The sequence below is a fragment of the Bufo gargarizans genome, chromosome 8 (assembly GCF_014858855.1).
Source record: "Bufo gargarizans isolate SCDJY-AF-19 chromosome 8, ASM1485885v1, whole genome shotgun sequence".
Lineage (NCBI taxonomy): Eukaryota > Metazoa > Chordata > Amphibia > Anura > Bufonidae > Bufo > Bufo gargarizans.
The window spans coordinates 24896815-24918923 of record NC_058087.1 but is presented as its reverse complement, the minus strand read 5'-3'; the positions used below and the strand labels follow the sequence as shown (position 1 = coordinate 24918923).

General features: G+C 42.9%; 1 protein-coding gene across 1 annotated transcript in view; it reads left to right on the top strand.

Moving 5' to 3' along the window:
* Positions 1–9962: 9962 nt before the first annotated feature.
* The window catches only part of THSD7B (thrombospondin type 1 domain containing 7B), a 91297-nt gene continuing 79150 nt past the window's right edge, over positions 9963–22109 (top strand). Inside the window, exon 1 of the mRNA XM_044305047.1 lies at positions 9963–10078. The gene's annotated coding sequence lies outside the window, so the exon portion shown is untranslated. The remainder of the gene's footprint in view (positions 10079–22109) is intronic.

The window sequence follows — 22109 nt, the reverse complement described above, 5'->3', positions numbered from 1 at the left end:
CTGCAAAAAAATGGAACTGACATGGAAAGACAATACAATCGTGTGCATTAGCCCTAAGAATAGAAGTCTTTTTTTTTCGGGAATGCTGCAACCGATTTTCTCAAGTTCTCTTTTAAACCACAGGCAATAACAACTGCTGCATGTTATTGACTTATACATTCAAAGCTGCCAAAACAAAGCTGCCAGCTCTGACACCACTTGATGCTCTGCAGCCATGGGCTAAAGCTACATTGGCCCCCTCCCCATGTACTGTCACAATAATCCTGTTAATATTGTGTACTCTCTGCTCCCGCTCACCTACCTCCAGGGGTGCACCACTAATGAGGCCAGGTGAGGCCCAGGTAGGGGCAAGAGGGGAGCAGCGGAAGGGCTATGGGCAATGAGCGCTTTCAATGTGGCAAAGGGGTTAGGTTAAGAAATTGGAGTTGGGGGGGGGGGGGGGGCGCCGTTTCAGTTTTCAGGCTAAGTGCACCCCTGCCTACCTCTTCATTGATATGGAAGACAAAATGGAGGGGAAAGCTCAAAATATTAACAGGGGGCGGGCAAAGCAGGAAGTCTGCAAGGTGCAATTTTGGCCAATAGTTACAGAGCAGGAAGTGATGTAAGAGAAGGGGGCGGTGCTTAGTCTTCCTCTCCTGTACAGCCCAGTAAATTGCTGCAGTTATCGCCTGCGGTGTTGAGGATCCGCAGTGAGCGACAGAATGAAAAGTTCAAGGTTTGATTAATGTCCCTAGCAGGCTCATTTTACTAGTTTCAACTGGTGTTTCAGTTTAAAGATCTGAAAATGAGTCAGCTTCAAAATAATGTACAAAAATTGGAAAAAAACTTTAAATCTAAATATTGTTATTAAAATCAGTCATGCTGTACATTGCAGAAGCAGATAAGGGGGTCACGGTGTAATAATAATATGAATAGAGCTTTAAGGGTCTAAAACAGGAAACTTCCTAAGAAATCATTTTGTTAAATGGCTTTGTCTTTCGGTAATTGGACTGGAGGGGATACTGCCGAGGCAGCAGGAAAATGACTGATTCACTGTGTCCAGCAAGAGTAATGGCTCTGGAGAGGTCTCGTCATTTAACAAATTATGCTAAGCTGTGTCATAATTATGATTGATGAAATACTTTATCACATGCCAGCACTTACTCTAATGTGTTCGGTGCTGAGTGCAAGCATGTCGCCCCTCTCTTTAATAACTCAATTTCTAAATGAGTAGACCTGAACCCAAACGAAGAGTTAACTGTTACTCTAAATACTAAATTATTACCTTTATTAAAAAAAGGGATTCGGGGTCTACGGAACGGATTAGGATGGGCCATTAATTTTAGATTGATGGGAGTCCCAACAGCTGACTAAGGGACTCTCATAATTTTCTTCAAACGTTTTCTTCTGGTTTATCGGTATTTTGGTGAAGATCTTTTGCCACAGGTTTTATTTTATATTTTAATAAAAGGTTACATTTTAGTGAGTTTTTTACATATACTTTTACGTATACTGCAGCTTCTGTGGCTCAGTGGTTAGCGCTGGGGTCCTAGGTTCGAATCCGACCAAGGACAACATCTGCATGGAGTTTGTATGTTCTCCCCATGTTTGCGTGTGTTTTCTCCAGGTTCTCCGGTTTCCTCCCACACTCCAAAGACAGACTGATAGGGACCTTAGATTGCGCGCCCCATCAGGGACAGTTGGATGCTAATGTCTGTAAAGCGCTGCAGAAAATAGTAGCGCTATAGAAGTGCATAAAATAAATAAATATACTTGATACTGACCACCTGATGGAATTTATTGTATTTCATTTCTGAGAGCTACAAGCTGCCTCGGACTGGCCCACAGGGGTATAGGTGAATCCCCCGGTGGGCCCCTAGTCTCCCACCACCTGCACAAGTGGCACATAACACAGTAGACTTCCTGCACTACATACATATATTCCATGTACAGCACCTCAACCCGCCTGTGTTCATAGAAAAAACTTGATAGATTATTAAAGAAACTCCCAGTTTATTATTCTAGACACGATCAGAGCTGAGATGACTTCTAGGTGTAGAGGAAAGCCACCAGCGTCCTCTTCTCCCCAGGACCTACCTTCTCAAAGTCACTGCAAGGACCCCCATATTCAATCTTCTGGTACCATCTTATTGCTGTGTGAGCGGGTAATATTTAAATATATCTGTACGATGGGCCCCCAAAATAAATTTTACTAGTGGGCTCTAAAAAACAAACAAACTCCAGACTAGACTTCTAAATTCAGACCCTGGACCGGAATCCTAAATAAATTCAGACCCCACACCAGACCCACAAATTAATTCAGAAACCAGACAGGACCTATAAATGAATTAATATCCTAGTCCGGATCTCTAAATGAATACAGACCCCAGACCAGGAGCCTAAATAAAAACAGAAAACTTCAGACTAGACTAAATTCAGACCCTGGATCAGAGTCTTAAATAAATTCAGACCCCAGACCAGACCCACTAATTAATTCAGAAACCAGACCGGACCCGCAAATTAATTAATATCCTAGTCTAGATCTCTATATCTGTGCAGACCCCAGACCAGAATGATATACTTACCCTACTTACGCCTGGGTACTTTGTTACCGCCGCACACATGGGACTGTGTTTTAGTTCTCTAGGCTCAGCATTACTCCATCCCCTGCTGTGCAAAGAACCTCATCCTTGTGATTGACAGAGGACCCTGAGGTCAGAAGCCCGTCAATCATAATGTAATTGCATTTCTTACTGATATGCCATGACATTATCAGCCGGGAATACCCCCAGGATAAATCTAAACAGGACACTTTCCCTTTAAATCTGGAAAATAAATGCTTAAAAATACTGATCTATTTTATCACGAACCGTAATCATTTTCAACATTTCTCCCCTTTAAATCTATATTACCATCGGGGGGATGAGGATTTCGATCGGCCTGCCAAACCCTACCGGTTGTGATCGGAGAAGATACTTTGTTTCTTATTTTTAGTGATATTCATTACACGTGAATGGAAACATCTAACTTTAGGATGATATGAACGCGTCTTTAATGAGACACGACTTTTTTCTCCTCTTTTGCTGCAATCCCAAGCGCTGAACTTACGCTGAAAAGATGATCTTGAAATGTCAATCTTTGAAGTCTCAGAGCGCGGACGGGACTGGAGCGCCGTTCTCTGCTGAACTGCGATGAAAATGTCACCGTGAAAGTACAACTATTCAGAAGGTTAATGATGGAGGTTGGAGCTGCGGATGGAGATTCCAGATGATGAATTTCATCTTTGCGCCCCAGTTTCTAAATGTGTGAAACGGAAACTGACGTGATAGCGTCATAATGTTGAGAACAAAAGATTTCTATCAAAAATGGATTTTACATCTTTGTTAACCCCTTAGTGACTAAGCAATCTTTTTTTTATTTTCGTTGCATTCCAAGAGCTAGAACTTTTTTCATTTCTCCATCGATGTAGTCGTAGGAGGGCTTATAATATTTTTTTTTATGGAACAGCAGGGGACGCTAGGGAGGTTTGTCGCGGTCACGGCCTGCTATTAGCTGCTCCCCCTGTCGCAGGATGTTTTGATCAGCGCGATGGGAAGATGCAGCGGTGGCCGTGTGGGGATCAGGAGTCACGCGTGTGCCAGGGAGCGGGGTAAGCATAATCTACATGAGGGGCCTGTGCATTGGGCGGCATACTTTAAACATTGAATAACCCCTTTAACTCTTTTTTGGGGAATGGGAAAAAACAATACCGCCACTGAGGTATTATGTTATTGACTTTTATTTTTCAGAATAACAGCATAACTTTATAACAATACCAAATACATATAGTTTTAAATGTTTTGCTACTTTTGCACCAAAAACTTTTTTCAAAAAACATTTTTGCCTCCTTGCATGCTGAGACCCAAACCTTTTTTCGCCCTACAGAGCTCTGTGAAAGCTTGATTTTTGCAGGTGGTAGTTTTCACTGGTATTATTTGGGGTACATCAGACCTTTTAATCTTTTTGTATTCAATTTTTTGGCGGGCAAATAAGCAAAACAACAATTTTGTATGGGATAAATTACTTCAACAACAGTATAGGATAAATTACGGTACATAATAGTTCTGTTGTACTAGTCGTTATGGAGAGAGCGATTCTAAATATGTGGTGGGGATTTGATTTTTGCAATTAACGTGAAGATTTTATTTATTTAATAAAACAATTTTTTTTTACTACTCCCACAAGGGGATTATTTATGTCACCGCCAGTTCTGTGAGAAGGTCTGGCAGACGTTCTTCTCTACCTCTTGTATGATGTTCTTTGTTTTGGTTTCACTTTCTCATCTCCTTTCCATCTGCCAGGTGTCACTTATTTAGACTAATCGTCTTCCTTTATTTTCCCTCCCATACTGCCTCACTTTGTGGTTTATACTTTTTCCTGGATGAGGTGTTCACTGCTGGAGGCTGCTTCTGATGTTTGCTCAGATAAGTCCTTTACTTTATTGTGTTTCCTTGCTAGCTTGATTCTAGGTGACCCTGACTCTGTCCGTATTAAGTGCAGGGAGTCGGTGGTCGTGTCCCCTCACTATTATAGGGTTTTCAGGTGTCACACAGACTTAGGTACGTGGGCATGCAATCGTCTTCCATCGAGACCCTTGCATGTGCATAGCAGTCAGGGAGAGCTCTTAGGGTTTTATAGGGCTCACCTATAAGCTCCTTAGTTCGGGATCAAGCCAGTCGCTCGTTTATTCATAAGTTCCAGCTATCTGCAAACTTCATCTGTGACAATTTACAGCCAATCTTTTGATCCCTTATATAATATTTTATTCTGCTTCTACCGTACAGAGTATTATACTGTCAGTGCTCTACTGAGAGGGGCAGCCTGATATGGATATACAGCAGGCAGGCCATGGCCTATCACAGACCCCAGGCTGCCATGCAAATACATCAGGACTAGTAAAGCAAAGCGAGCTTCGGATCCTAGATCACCTAGATCAGAAGTTGCTTCGCTCAAAACTTCGGTTTAATGCTGTAAGGAGATCCATCTACGTATAGCATTAAAATGCATGGCCTCTGACGAGGTGAAGTCAGTTATTTCCGAAGTCTTGCCAGACTTTGGTGAATAATTTCGGTATTTGATTTTTAACTTGAAAAACCATTATAAAACTTGGATCCAAACACAACTTTGGTTTCGACTGGTGCCTTGGAACCGACGTTTTTTCAGTTTAAAAATCAAATACAGAAGTTATTCACTGAAGTCTCGCGAGACTTCGGGAATGACAGACTTCGCCTCGTCGGAGGCCGTACATTTTTAATGCTGTATAGAGACGGGTCTCCGTACAGCATTAAACTTAAGTTTGGAGTGAAGCGACTTCAGATCTAGAATCCGAAGTTCACTTCGCACATCACTAATCAGCACCCTGCAAATTCATTCTCGGGAGCCGCCAATGGGAGACAAAAACTAAACTACTTAGATGCCGCAGTTGCTATTGACAGTGGCATCTAAAGGGTTAAAAGGCCTGGATTGGGGGGGCCTCTGTGAGAACTGAACCCCTGCTTTATGCTGCATGGGTTTAGCCTAGGCCGCCTTAAAAAATGCACTACAAAACTGGCGGCATAGCCTAAGGCCCCTTAGTGATCTCTAGAAATAAGCATATTGGTGGTCACTAAGGGATTGCTGCTGTGTCGAGGACACACTATATGGATAGGAAAACCAACTCATTATACCTCCAGACATCCCATTCTAAATCCACAGGCAATAATATGGAGTTTTTCCCCTTAGCTCTTCTGGAAGGGCTTTTCTATAAATATTTTGGAGGTGTCTGTGGGAATTTTTGTCCATTCATCCAGAAGAGCATTTGTGAGGTCAAGTCTCTGTGCAACCAGACAAGTCCTTCTAACACCAATCTCCCCCAAGCCCAGTCTAGTGGTACTTGTCAACCGTTCATACGTTACACTCATGGGCTTTCTATACAAAATATTGTACTCCTACTGTAGCGTTGTCCGAGTGCCCTCTGAAAGCTAGGAATGTAAACTCTTTCCTTAGGATTTCCATATATTGAACCGATTAGTATTCTTGGCAGGATTCAGCTATACTTTGCATGGGAAGCTTCACTTCTAGTTTTTGCAACTTCTCTACCTAACCATTAGTGTATATTAGAAAGTGGCAGATTTGTTACAAAAACTTTAATTAATGAAAAATTACATTCATCTTCATGGGTTGGGTGGCAAGCACATGGATTTTGGCAAGCCCCATTCAGATCAGTTCAGGAGCTGAGCTGCAGTACCTTGGAGTAGCCACTACAGTGAACTGTGCTTTCTGCTTCTGGCTCCTTCCGGCGCCAACGGATTGGTGAGGGGGCTGGATGTTGGACCTCCATGATATGAACCCGAGGATAGGTCATCAATATATAAACACTGGATAACCCCTTTAATAATGCTATTTATTAACCTGGGAGGAGGGGTGGGGGTGGGAAGTCACAACTGCTCTGTGCATACACAAATAAGGGCTCATGCACACGAGCATGTGTGCCCCGTGTCTGTGTTGCGGACTGAAGATAGAGGGTCCACAATATACGGGCACCAGCCGCGTGCACTCCATATCACGGAAGCCCACCCAATGACTTGAATAGGTCCGCAATCCTCAAAATACGGAGTATTGCAGAGTGGAAGCATGGATCAGAAGCCCACAGAAGAACTATGATGCGCTTCTATGAGATTTCGGTCTGTGCCTCCACATTGCAAAAATAGAACATCTCTTTTTTGCTCTGCTAGATTTGCAGCTCAAGGGCAGGGTCTATTCTGCTGCAGCTCAGGGGGCGTGTCTCAGCTCTCCCTATCACAGCTCAGGAGGCGTGTCTCAGCTCTCCCTATCACAGCTCAGGGGGCATGTCTCAGCTCTCCCTATCACAGCTCAGGAGGTGTGTCTCAGCTCTCCCTATCACAGCTCAGGAGGTGTGTCTCAGCTCTCCCTATCACAGCTTAGGAGGCGTGTCCAATCTCTCCCTATCACAGCTCAGGAGGCAGTTGAAGGATTAAACTGAGCATGTGCGGCCATCTCAGTGAGCAGGACAAAGAAATAAGAAAAAGAACAAACAGCAGGTGGTGATATACAGATACATTTTATTGAAGAACTCAGTGGCTATGCTAAATTTTAAATTACATGCAATTACAAAAATATTTTGACCCAGGTGCTGTTTTGACAACTGCACCATATTTTTAAAGGGACAATCCCTAAAGTTTTAATAATCAGGCCTGAAAAGGCTTCAGTGACCAGACACTTTTTTCATACCTGTTGGTTTAATGGTCCAAACTTTTTTTTATATTTTACACTGTCAAAGTATTTTTTGCATAGTTTTACATGACAACTGGATCTTTTATGTAATATGTACTGGCAAATGGCCAGTTTAGTGCACCAAGGGCGGGCCCGAGCCCCTATGTACACTCTTGCTCCTCCTGCTTCCTCTACCGGCCCCTCCACCCCTTTGACAGGGCCAGGTTCTTGCATAGTCATCTTGCCTGGTTCTGTCAATCAAGAAGGAGAGGGAGGGGCAGGAGGAGCAAGAATGCACAGAGGGGTTTGGGCCCGCCCTCAGTGCACTTAATTACTTATTTGCATATGGATTACAAGTGCTTTTTCACCAGAATGGAGCAGCAGATCACTGAATGAAAGGTGTCATTACGTTCAGCTGAGCGAGCCCTACAAGGCCTTGTGCCTGGTATAACAGTGGATTTCCTGGTGACACGCTCCCTCTAAGAGTCCCTCCTCAAGTGCAATTATGGAGCAGTCTGATAGCACATTTGGGCTTCAGTAGGACTACAGAGCAGCAGGATTAGAAACCAGTTGGGTCGAGTGTCTTTATAATCGATGTTGAAGTGTTAAAGAGATCGGTTATTGCCAAATGGAGCTTCAAAGAGCACAAATCTGGCGGACGCCTCGCACAAAATCCAACTATCTGAAATAGATTTCACACGTTTGATGGGACGGAAATGTAAAATATGTAAATGTTCTGTTTGATTCCAGCTTTTCCGGGCCTCTGATATCTACAAGGAATGATTAGTTTTGTCTCTGCAGACCGTCTCTTGTTTTGAGTTTCTGTCAGATGAAATACCGCCTGATGACATTTGAGGCCGGATGTTGTACAGGAGAACGTCTCCTTAGAGTCTGTCAATTACAACTTCTTTTGGATCACACTGTAAATCAACTTCATACGTCTCACAAAGTGAAGGCAAACGTCTCGCTCGATAAATATGCTTGTTTAGAGGAAACCCCAAGCTACGACGCAACAAAAAATAACAAAAAAACAACTTGGATGGATATTTTGCAACTGTGGCATCGCAGCATGTCACACTGTGACACCATTGAGCTGCACTCACTATTCTGCTGGCGGAGTCACTGTGTACATACATTACATTACTTATCATGTACTGATCCTGAGTCACATCCTGTATTATACTCCAGAGCTGCACTCACTATTCTGCTGGTGGAGTCACTGTGTACATACATTACATATCCTGTACTGATCCTGAGTTACATCCTGTATTATACTCCAGAGCTGCACTCACTATTCTGCTGGTGGAGTCACTGTGTACATACATTACTTATCATGTACAGATCATGAGTTACATCCTGTATTATACTCCAGAGCTGCACTCACTATTCTTCTGGTGCAGTCACTGTGTACATACATTACATTACTTATCATGTACAGATCATGAGTTACATCCTGTATTATACTCCAGAGCTGCACTCACTATTCTGCTGGTGCAGTCACTGTGTACATACATTACTGATCCTGTACTGATCCTGAGTTACATCCTGTATTATACTCCAGAGCTGCACTCACTATTCTGCTGGTGGAGTCACTGTGTACATATATTACTTATCCTGTACAGATCATGAGTTACATCCTGTATTATACTCCAGAGCTGCACTCACTATTCTGCTGGTGCAGTCACTGTGTACATACATTACATTACTTATCCTGTACTGATCCTGAGTCACATCCTGTATTATACTCCAGAGCTGCACTCACTATTCTGCTGGTGCAGTCACTGTGTACATACATTACATTACTTATCCTGTACTGATCCTGAGTTACATCCTGTATTATACTCCAGAGCTGCACTCACTATTCTGCTGGTGGAGTCACTGTGTAAATACAGTACATTACTTATCTACTGAGTTTCACCCTGTTTTACAATACTCTAGAGCTGCACTCCCAGTAACTTCTCTGACTTAAAGGAGTATTCCCATCACAGAAAATAGCCGAGCGCTGCCCGCACGTGTGCGGTGCGCTCCCATTCACTTCTATAGGAGCTTGGTTGTGGACAGACCTCCAGCCACAGCTCTCCCCGCTTCGTTCTCGTTGTAGATGAGGGTCCCAGAGGTGGGACCCGCACCTATCAGACAATGGGGGCATATCCTAGCGATATGCCCCCATTGTCTGTGATGGGAATACCCCTTTAATAACATCTTCAATCAGCCATAATTCCGCTGCGTTATTTTGTGTCGATGTACAGTAACACCCAGATCTCCATAGGCATCTCATAAATTGCAGAAGGTTTGAATGTTTCCTCTGTATTACGGGTGCAAACAAAGCCACCATATGGGGACTGTGTGACGGCAGCCTTTACCTGTAGACTATAGAAGCATTCACAACACTCTACAGTCTGTAGATGGGTTCAAGACTACAGACTCTCCTGAAACAGAAAGATTGAAGGGAAGTCCTGCAATGAAGGAGAAGCATTTCCAATCATAACATTTTGCTTGGTAATTGCTGTTTAAGCAATTTTTTTGACAAATTTCCACAGACACTAGAACTTCAGAAGCGCAGCATTTTCACATTATCTGGTTTTTATGACATTTTTTTAAAATACATACAGTATCTACCGGGCAGCCAGTGATTTTATGGAGTCATCTGGGTCTGACAGCTGTTAACGCTGATTGGTGTTGTTTACACCCTGCACTTTTGTGTCTCCTGACAGGTCTATGAGACGGTCCCATGCTACAATGAATGCAATCAGTACTTGTGGGTGACTGAGCCGTGGTCTGCCTGCAAACTGCACAGCGAGGAGAAGACGGCTAACTGCGGGGCGGGAATACAGATCAGGAGAGTGCGGTGAGTGACAGAGATAAATATCCTGCAGCAATGGCATATTATTGCAATCTAATGCTGCATCATATCCTAATAGCAATATACTTTACTTTATATTCTAATGTATTCAACTGATTCTGTGAGAGAATCTAAACTGCACTAAACAGACATTATAGAGCTGCAAAGAATAAAACAAGGCAACTGGACATACTGTAGGTTTCCTGAAAACGTTTCACTCGTTCTTCCAACGAGCTTTCTCAATTCTGAGTGACTCTACAAGAATTATCTGGGAATAAATATGTAACTGAATCAATATCTGGTAATTATACCCAGCATGGGGTCAGAGGTCATTATACCCAGCATGGGGTCAAAGGTGTTGATTCCATTATCCTAATTGGAGTCAGTAGGTGATAATGACCTCCCAGAAAAAGGTGTGAAGGAGGCCAGCTACGTGAAAATGGAGAAGCCAAGCTTGAATAGAGGCGGGAGGGTTAGACATCTATTGTCTGCCACATACAATGCTGTCTTGACACCTTTTTCTGGGAAGTCTTTATCACCTACTGACTCCAATTAGGATAATGGGATCAACACCTTTGACCCCATGCTGGGTATAATGACCTCTGACCCCATGCTGGGTATAATTACCAGATGTTGATTCAGTTACATATTTATTCCCAGATAATTCTTGTAGAGTCACTCAGAATTGAGAAAGCTCGTTGGAAGAACGAGTGAAACATTTTCAAGAAATCTACAGTATGTCCAGTTGCCTTGATTTATTCTTTACAGATATACCATGACCTGGATAAATGAGAACCTTCACAGACAGACATTATAGAGGGTTGGGATCCCCAGCAGAAGCCAGAGTCAAGGAGTTGTTTGCCCCTTTGTGTAATTTCCAAATCCACATCTACTATGTTGCACACACAGTGAGATAGGGAGCTGCATTCTGCCTGGCATGCAACTGAAAAGGACATTTGGGAGGAGCATTGCGAGATCACTCCCATCAGTGTTTATTGGCTGCCTCTCTGATAAAGACCCCCAGAGCTCCACCCAAGTGTCCTTTCCAGGTGGAACACGGTATACACACCCAAACTATGGTTCTTGAGGGCCCCTGGTGTTTAATTCTTTTCAGGTATCTCTTACTTCTCCTTATGTAAAGGGTCTCATGATGTTGCATATTATCCAGATTTTCTGAACCGTCCTATTTTCACAATGAGATAATGATACTTCATCCAAAACGTGTTTTCCAACTGTGGTTGCCAAGGCAGAGTCGATTATCTACCGCGAAAAATCATTTTTGTAACGTCGGTTAACAAATTCAGCCCAGGTTATTGCGGCTGAAGAGAAACAGATTATTATCTGAGGCTGAAAAGGAGTCTGGATGCAGAGATTCAATAACATTAGTCTCGAGGCTCATTCATCATTGAGCACAAAGTTTCCATTACTGCAAGACATAAAACCTGTCCACACGTGTCTGATGTCTAGGTGCTCAATGTGGAAGATATAGACTGGGCAGTACAAGGGGTTTATGGCCAGAATGATGGTTCCCTTGTATTCCTAGTAGAGGATTGGTGATGTCATGTATTCTTAGTAGAGGATTGGTGATGTCATGTATTCCTAGTAGAGGATTGGTGATGTCATGTATTCCTAGTAGAGGATTGGTGATGTCATATATTCCTAGTAGAGGATTGGTGATGTCATATACTTCTAGTAGAGGATTGGTGATGTCATATATTCCTAGTAGAGGATTGGTGATGTCATATACTTCTAGTAGAGGATTGGTGATGTCATGTATTCATAGTAGAGGATTGGTGATGTTATGTATTCCTAGTAGAGGATTGGTGATGTCATGTATTCCTAGTAGAGGATTGGTAATGTCATATACTTCTAGTAGAGGATTGGTGATGTCATATATTCCTAGTAGAGGATTGGTGATGTCATGTATTCATAGTAGAGGATTGGTAATGTCATATACTTCTAGTAGAGGATTGGTGATTCATGTATTCCTAATGGAGGATTGGTGATGTCATGTATTCCTAGTAGAGGATTAGTGATGTCATGTATTCCTAGTAGAGGATTGGTGATGTCATGTATTTCTAGTAGAGGATTGGTGATTCATGTATTCCTAATAGAGGATTGGTGATGTCATGTATTCCTAATAGAGGATTGGTGATGTCATGTATTCCTAATAGAGGATTGGTGATTCATGTATTCCTAATAGAGGATTGGTGATGTCATGTATTCCTAATAGAGGATTGGTGATGTCATGTATTCCTAATAGAGGATTGGTGATGTTATGTATTTCTAGTAGAGGATTGGTGATGTCATGTATTCCTAGTAGAGGATTGGTGATGTCATGTATTTCTAGTAGAGGATTGGTGATTCATGTATTCCTAATAGAGGATTGGTGATGTCATGTATTCCTAATAGAGGATTGGTGATGTTATGTATTTCTAGTAGAGGATTAGTAATGACATGTTTTCCTAGTAGAGGATTGATGAGGCCGTGTATTCCTAATAGATGATTGGTGATGTCAAGTATTCCTAGTAGAAGATTGATGAGGTTGTGTATTCCTAGTAGAAGATTGGTGATGTCATGTGTTCCTAGTAGAGAATTGGTGATGTCATGTATTCCTAGTGTAGGATTGGTGATGTCATGTATTCCCACTAAAGGATTGATGAGGTTGTGTATTACTAGTAGAGGATTGGTGATGTCATGTATTCCTAGTAGAGGATTAGTAATGCCTTGTATTCCTAGTAGAGGAGTGATGAGGCTGTGTATTCCTAGTAGATGATTGGTGATGTCAAGTATTTCTAGTAGATGATTGATGAGGTTGTGTATTCCTAGTAGAGGATTGGTGATGTCATGTATTCCTAGTAGAGGATTGGTGATGTCATGTATTCCTAGTGTAGGATTGGTGATGTCATGTATTCCTACTAGAGGATTGATGAGGTTGTGTATTACTAGTAGAGGATTGGTGATGTCATGTATTCCTACTAGAGGATTGGTGATGTCATGTATTCCTAGTAGAGGATTAGTAATGCCTTGTATTCCTAGTAGAGGAGTGATGAGGCCGTGTATTCCTAGTAGATGATTGGTGATGTCAAGTATTCCTAGTAGAAGATTGATGAGGTTGTGTATTCCTAGTAGAGGATTGGTGATGTCATGTATTCCTAGTAGAGGATTGGTGATGTCATGTATTCCTAGTGTAGGATCGGTGATGTCATGTATTCCTACTAGAGGATTGATGAGGTTGTGTATTCCTAGTAGAGGATTGGTGATGTCATGTATTCCTAGTAGAGGATTGGTGATGTCATGTATTCCTAGTGTAGGATTGGTGATGTCATGTATTCCTACTAGAGGATTGATGAGGTTGTGTATTACTAGTAGAGGATTGGTGATGTCATGTATTCCTACTAGAGGATTGGTGATGTCATGTATTCCTAGTAGAGGATTAGTAATGCCTTGTATTCCTAGTAGAGGAGTGATGAGGCCGTGTATTCCTAGTAGATGATTGGTGATGTCAAGTATTCCTAGTAGAAGATTGATGAGGTTGTGTATTCCTAGTAGAGGATTGGTGATGTCATGTATTCCTAGTAGAGGATTGGTGATGTCATGTATTCCTAGTGTAGGATTGGTGATGTCATGTATTCCTACTAGAGGATTGATGAGGTTGTGTATTACTAGTAGAGGATTGTTGATGTCATGTATTCCTAGTGTAGGATTGGTGATGTCATGTATTCCTAGTAGAGGATTGGTGATGTTATGCATTCCTACTAGAGGATTGGTGATGTCATGTATTTCTACTAGTGGATTGATTATGTCATGTATTCCTAGTAGAGGATTGGTGATGTCATGTATTCCTAGTAGAGGATTGGTGATGTCATGTGTTCCTAATAGAGGATTTTGTGATGTCATGTATTCCTACTAGAGGATTGATGAGGTTGTGTATTACTAGTAGAGGATTGTTGATGTCATGTATTCCTAGTGTAGGATTGGTGATGTCATGTATTCCTAGTAGAGGATTGGTGATGTCATATATTTCTACTAGTGGATTGATGATGTCATGTATTCCTAGTAGAGGATTGGTGATGTCATGTATTCCTAGTAGAGGATTGGTGATGTCATGTGTTCCTAATAGAGGATTTTGTGATGTCATGTATTCCTAGTAGAGGATTGGTGATTGCAAGGGTCACCAAGTGAAAATGAATAATGTCATGGTCTCTTAGGAGAGAAATGGTAATGTATTGGGTCTAAAAGCTAAGGTTTATTGATGTCACTAGTTTTTAGTAGAGGATTTAGGATGCCATAGGTTGCATGTCAAGATTAATGTTGTCATGGGTTCCTAGAACAGGACAGTTGATGTCATCAGCCCCTAAAGTGAAGATAATTGATGAAGGAGGTTCCTAGGTAAGGATTTGTCATGTTATCGGTGCTAAGGTGATTGATTTCAGTCGTCTCAATTGGTAATCTTTTACAGTAAAGAGACAACACTCATTTGATTGGATGCCTTCAACATAGGCTGCGGCCTGCTTACTAGCAAGGCCATTCCTTTTCCGCCTCTAGGGCATGTGCGCATGCTCCCTTAGGCTCTTAGAGGGCCAATGCATGCTCCCCCTAATCTTCGCCAGCCAATGACTGCCAACCCTGGGGTTCTTAAGGCATTTTTCCCTGGTTCCTTTCTTGCTAGTTCCTGCAAAGATGTGCAATATTTGTTTGCATGTGTGCCGACTTCTTCCCATTCCTGGATATTGACCCTTCGTTGCCTGACCTGACCAGTGCCTGACCTTCATATTGACCCTGCCTGTCCTGACTTTGGACTGTTTATTGGATTTCTTGCATTGTACCTGCCCTGACCTCGGCCTGTCCCTGACTACGATTTTGCTTGATCGCTTGGTGCTCTGCACCGGTGTCTCTTGACTCCCGTGGGTCAGCTATCCGTCACACAGACACTACTCCAGGAGGTAGTGGCCTAGTGATTCCCCTGCACCAAAGTCCAGATCTCTGAATAGGTGTTAAAGGGTGAAAACCAAGAGCATGCCGGGATAACGCTCTTAGAAGTAGCCAAAGCTGAATCTGTTGATTAAGACAGTGGTTCCACACTTCAACACTTAGTTTAGTGCCCTTTATCAAGCTGGTCGGGTGCTCTCTAGTATCATGACGGTCCTAGGATAGGTCAATATTCTACTCCCAGAAAACCCCTTTAATACTGTAACTGCTGCAAGTTTTCCTTCTAACCCAAACAGTTGCTCTCCGTAGCAAAGGGACAACGTTGTGCTATGTCAGAGCCCTATATCTAAAGTATTTGATTTTACCCCTATAGCTATAGCTTCACCCTGTTTTGTGATCATATCCATGCAATGGATTTTATGATTTTCCTTAATTTTTTTTTTCTCTTTTTAGGCAGATTTAGCCCTTTAAGTTGTGCGTGTAGCAGCTGTGACAAATTTATGACACATTTTTGCAGTGACTCACGGCATCTCTGCAGCACAGGAAGGAAAATCAACTCCTTGGCATGAAAAACAGAACTCAGTCCATTTCATTGATTAGTGACAGCGGCTGATACTGACACCTGGTAATCAGAACGGCTGCATTAGGACATCAAAGCAGACATTTACACCGACGCTGATTCATTTATTTTTCGGCAAGTTACTTTTTCTGCGCATTAATGAATTGCGGCGCGCCTGTCAAATCATCGCCCCGGAACTGCCGCGCTGTTTACAGGGTTCGAAAAATAATATTAAAATACATTTAATTAAATTCTGGAATCCTTTTTAGCCTGGGATTTTATTACGCATGGTTGGCATTTATAGAATGTATGAATACAATAATTGGAGCGTGTATGAAGGTTATGGAGATTTATGAAGGATCTTGCCGTTTTCATACACTATGCATAAACCTGTGTGTAAATATTGAGAAACGAGCTTTGTATGGGAATTGGCTGTAATTCAGGAGGAAAGACGATGCAGAAAGCTCCAAACAGATTAAACTTAATTTTACAAAGTGCCTGTAACGAGAGGGAGGGGACGAGGAGCTAATATGGTGCGGCTCATCACCCACCAACCAAGCGTCATAGTTTTTGCAGGACTATCCCATGAACAGGATCATTAAGAGGCAGGGCTTGTGTGTATTTGCATGAACTGGGAATTTGCAGACATTATTGGGGACTTTCTGGACAGAATAGGGGAGGCCTTAAAATGTCAGCGTTATACTGTCACAAGAAAGCTGGGGGACAGTCCGATATCCTCAGAGATTAATGGATTGATACAATTTTGTAAAATTAATACGACAACAAGGGGTTGTCCGCCAAAAATTATTCTGCATTTTTCAAATCAGCACATGGATCTGAATGCTGTTTGTTCTTTTCATTATTTTTCTGCCTATATCACTGAGGTGGTCGCACATGCTCAGTTCTATCCTTCAACTGTCACCAGTAACTTGAGCTGTGACAGAGAGGGAGAAAGCAGCAGCAGAAAGGAGCTGTGATAGGGAGAGGGCTGAAGAAGAGAGGACATGACCCCTGAGCTGTGATAGAGAGTGAACTGCAGCAGAAAGGACATGCCCCATGAGCTGTGCTAGAGAGTGAACTGCAGCAGAAAGGACATGCCCCATGAGCTGCAGCAGAAAAGACATGACCCCTGAGCTGTGATAGGGTGAGAACTGCAGCAGAAAGGACATGCCCCATGAGCTGCAGCAGAAAAGAAGACACCCCCTGAGCTGTGATAGGGTGAGAACTGCTGCAGAAAGGACACTGCCCCCCCCCCAAGCTGTCAGTCTCAAATATGTCTAGCAGAATAATTGGAGCAATGAATGGGGACTTCTCGGGATCCATGAGAGGTACAGGGCTGGTTCTAGCTTTCTTAGAAAAATATAGTTCTGTATTATGATATCTGATTCTCATTTTTTACATTACTTGTAGGATAACCCCTTTAATGACCTACGTGACTTTTTTTTAAGGGCATGTGATAGAATCGACAATTAGGTTGTTAAAAGAGGATATCCCATTAAAAACAGTGATCAGTGGGTGATAAAGGCATCATCACTAGGGGTTCCACTATTGGCTCTTGGGTACTAGAGTAGGGGTCACGAGTTTCTTGTGGAATAAACCCTGGCTGACAACCCTATAGGCGCAGTTCTTCATATGCTGGGTGTATGTTTTCACCGTCAGTAGATATTAAAGTTCAGTCTTATTGAGTTTTAAGTCGTCCTTTGGCTTACAAAATACTTTCCAAATACTTTCTGACTTAGTAGATCAGGGGTCCTTTTTTAGGAAAGTCATCAAAAAGCCAGAGAAGAGAGGAGCTACAAGGAGCATCTCTTTCTGGATGACCCAGCACATCCTTACATTACATGGACAGCCCATTGATTTTAATGGACACTGTGTAATACTTAATTTCACCTGTGGTGGCACTGCAGGGACATTAAGTACCCACTGTCAGGTTACAGCTGATCGTTAGTGGTTCCAGTAGCTTATTTTCAAGGGATCCTTAGAGATCAGGGTCGCAAGTAGAGTCCTATGGTCCCAGGGGCAAATTCTGGATCTAGGCTAGACCCAGACAGTAATAATGCTCTCCTTTGGTGCATCACAGAGTAAACATGCCCCCCACAGTCATAGTGCCCCGACTGCCCACATTGCAGTGGTTTGCTCTGAGTGTCATCTACACATCAGTGCTTCTCTTTGTGCCCCACCTTGTAATAATGCCCCCGTTCTAGCTCCTACATTGTAATAATGTCTCCCATTTCTGCCCCCACAATATAATAATGTCCCCTTTTGAGCCCCCACAATATAATGTTACCTTTTGTGCTCCATATTGTACAAATTTCCCCCTTTTGTGCCCCTATCTTTTAATAATGACCTCACAACATTTGTGCCCCACAACATGACAATGTCCCTCTTTTGTGCCCCTACAAAATAACCCCCCCCCCCCCCCCCTTTGTGGGGCCCATGGCTCTTTTCTCTGCAATAGCTTTTTTTCTAAGGGCTCATTTTTCATCCGCATTTTGTGTAGATTGCACACGGACCCATTCATTTCTATAGATCCTCAAAAAACCTGAGGTCCATGTGCTGTCTGCATTCTGTATGTCCGTTCCGCAGATTATAGAACACGTCCTATTCTTTTCCATATTGCGGACAAGATTAGTCATTTCTAGTAATGAGAGTGAGAAAAATACGGATTGCACATGGAAAGTGTCCGGATTTTGTAGATCCATGGTTTGTGGACCACAATACAGACACAGTCGTATGCAAGAGGCGTAAGGATGTCGACTCAGCTGGTAAATGATACCGGACACCGGTGGACCCCCTTCCCATTCGGCCTGCAACTGAGATCGTTACGCCAACTGTCCCTATGACTAATAGTTGAGTTAATATTATTAATTTAATATGGATTCGAAATGTGTATAATAATAATAATAATATATTACACCGATGTATAAGCACACAGGTAATATATATATATATAAAAACTTAGAATCATTATTTTCTCCTGAATCTGAATTCATGAAGCGGACCCCATGCCCCAGGCCCTCCCAATCCTTTATGCCTACGCTTAGATTACATTTACATGGAGAAATTGCAGGAACCCCACTGACATAAATGTACAAGGTGTTCGGGGCGAGCGTGAAATATGGGCCAGGAAAATGCATGTGATGTTAATGTAGGCAGAAGAGCAGGGGGCATTCTATCAAATGAGACATGTATACATGAGTAGCCGCGCATAATCCTATCCGGTGGAGCCGTTCCAGCGCGCTTGCTATGCGCTCGGAGACCTCATCCATCATGACGGACTCTATCTGTTGAAAGACGTTTTATTCTCTTTTGTAATGTAATTGCTTCCAGCTACAAGATTACAAGCCGAAGACGTTGTCTACAAATTTTTAACTTTTTGATACATCATTTTTGAGACACACGCATTTTGTTTGGTCCATTTGATTCATTTTTATTTCAGATTTCAAGTTGTACATTTTGATGACATTTTTTAATATTTCATTTGATCCCTGAATATTATAATGGCGTGATATGGTGCCCGCCAAATACACATCCCTGTTTAATGGCCTTGAGAGTCAATAGCAGTGGACCTATGGGGTTGTGGTTTAGACGATATGGTCAGATGCTAGAAGGCTGACCCAGGGGAGGACTGGGAACTTAAAGTGGCCCTGGAAAAAAGAACCTAAAAGCGGCCCCATGTTATAGGTGGGTCCAAATTGACAGAAGGTGGAACAACATAAGTAGGCAACGTCAGCAATAGCATAGAACTACTTTCCCATTAGACTCTTACACCACAGTATAGCACAATATATTGCCTCAAAAGTTGTCCCTATGTGGTGGCCATCAATAGATGCCATTTTTTGTCCTCCTCCAGCTGTCTCTCGTTAGGAGGGGGGCTTAGGAGGTGAGATGCGGCCACAGTGGTTGAATTCAGGAGGACATGTGTGATAGCTGGCCATGTACATGAGTACCTGATTCTCACAGCTTTAGTTATCCCTGAGAGCTCATTATGTACCTGGCCAGCAGCAGAGAGGAGGGCTTGGGCGGCCCCCTGGGCATCGTCCTACTGGGAAATTACTCTGTAAGGTCTATGGGCAATCCTCTCCTGGTTAGACCTTTTAGTAGTTGAGTTTTATAGTTGATGCTTATGATCTTTCTCTCAAAAAAAACGGAAATATGGAGTTGACTTCTTATGTGCTGCTAAAAGCTATGGCTCTCACCAGCACAGGTATAGCTATAAGGGGGCAGAGGTAGTAGTCCCACTCAAGGACCTTCTGCCACATACATGTAAGAAGACACCATTATTGTACAGAGAACATGGTAGGTGGTGGCCTGTTACAAACGTTGCATTGGAAAACTGTGCCGTTTTTTTGCGGTCTGCAAATTGCCCGTGTGCCTTCCGCAATTTGCGGAACGGAAAAGAAGGCCTATTATAGAAATGCCTATTCTTGTCCGTAAGCATCTTTTGCGGACCCATTGAAATGAATGGTTCTGTATACGGGCCGTATGCGGAACGCAGAAAACGGCCCATATACGGAACGCAAAATACGTTTGTGTGAACGAGCCCTTAGAAAGTGTCTCATATAATCAATCACAGTTATAATTGTGATTATTTCCAGATTAGCCTAGGTTCAATTTTGTCATACTTTTTATCTTTTACAATTTTATTTTGCTTTTTCAGTTTTTACAACAGTGCTTTTGCAACACTAGTTACAAACCACTTTAAAAACTCTGCATTTTGCCAGAATGTCATAAAAATGTATCCAAATTTATCCTTATTTTTTTCTTACTCGTCGTTTTCTCCCTCCATGTAGCATATGTCAATGATGTGTATGATCCTTCATGACTTCAGTGTTTACTTGGATGAGAACACTTGATGAGGACACAGGTGCACCGATTAGGAATGTCCACGTGACACCCCACATACATATTACCTAGTGTAACACCCCAGAGTGGCATTACCACTTTTTCACCTTGCTACTATCTTTTATGGTCTAACCTGTATATTCACCTATAATTATTTCCAGGTCCTCCACACTGTGCATTTCTAATGTTATGTAATGTACATGTAATGTACCTTGTTCACCAGCAGGTGGCAGCAAACATGGCAGAGCTGTACTTAGGTAGAATGGAGTGTTCCACTCCATTTTAACCCCCCTCTGGAGAGAAGTGGGCAAGACCTACTTCCTACAGGAAGGGTGGGGACCAGATAGCTTCAGTCTAGTTTACCCCCAGCGAGGGGAAGGGTGTGCAAGGGCACGTCTCTGCTAGACATGCCCACGCCAGCCAGAGCACCCTAAGCTCTACTGGCCATGGAGGCCAAAGCTTAAAGCCTCAGGAGCCAGGAGGAAAGTTCCCTGGCATAACCTAGAGTCAGACTACAAAGTGAATTGCAAACCAACAGAAGAAATGGCGCGGTGTTAAACAGGCAGGAAGTGCGCAAACCCATATGCAGTTGTGCATGTGTATACAGGGGAGAAAATCCTGCACTTGTGGCCCAATGCTAATGGCGATCTCCAGCAAAAATGTATACAATGGAGGATGCCCGCAGCAGACCACAAGTATCACAATAGACATCCTACACAAGATAGCAATTATGTGGATGTGATAACCAATATAACAATATGATAACATTTGCAAAGACAGTTGCACTCTGCGCAGGGCCGGTGCTACCATAAGGCAGACCAAGCGGCATCCTTAGGGCGCACCCTGGGGGAGGGCGGAAAAATGTGACATGGAGGGGGAGAAATGTGACATAGGGGTCTGATGGCTGACATTGGGGGCTGATGGCTGGGTGATGATGTCTGACATGGGGTTCTGATCTGAGGTCTGATTAACACAGGGGGTCTGATTGCTGGTCTGACCTGAGGTGTAATGGATTTTTTATTTATTATTATCCTCCTCTAAAACCTAGGTGTGTCTTAGAGGGCGAAAAATATGGTCCTTAAACCAGCCATTGTCTGAAGCAGAGAGAAGATACCAGGACCACACAGAGGAGAAGCGTTGGGGGGGGGGGGGGCCGCCAAATTTTAGCTTTGCTTGTGTTGACAAAAATCCTTGCACCGGCCCTGAATCTGCGGTCTTACTAAACCCTCATACTGATGTTAAAATTGAGAGATTAGCCAACATATCCTACTGTGGAGGACATGTCTGAGCCCAAGCACCGCGCCAAGGTGTCTCAAGTAGCTCGGGACCTAACACTCACCTACCTGTGCCATATGGGCAATGCCAAGAGCCAGTGGGCGAATTACAGGAGCAAAAGGTCCGACTCATAGCCAACTCACCAGTTTCCTCCAGCATGTAGCTATGCTTACAATGGGAGGAGGGAGGATTCTGCGAGTCCCACTCAAGACTAGCACATTTAAATTGGAGTTCATACACCTCCAGGCATCTCTATATACAAACAAACAAAAAATTGCGTGGTGTTAAACAAGCAGGAGGTGCTCAAACCCATATGCAGCTGTGCATGTATATACAGGGGAGCAAATCCGTCACTTGTAGCCGTTGCTAATGGCGATCCCCAACAAAAAAGCATACAGTGGAGGAAGCCCGCAGCGGACCATAAGT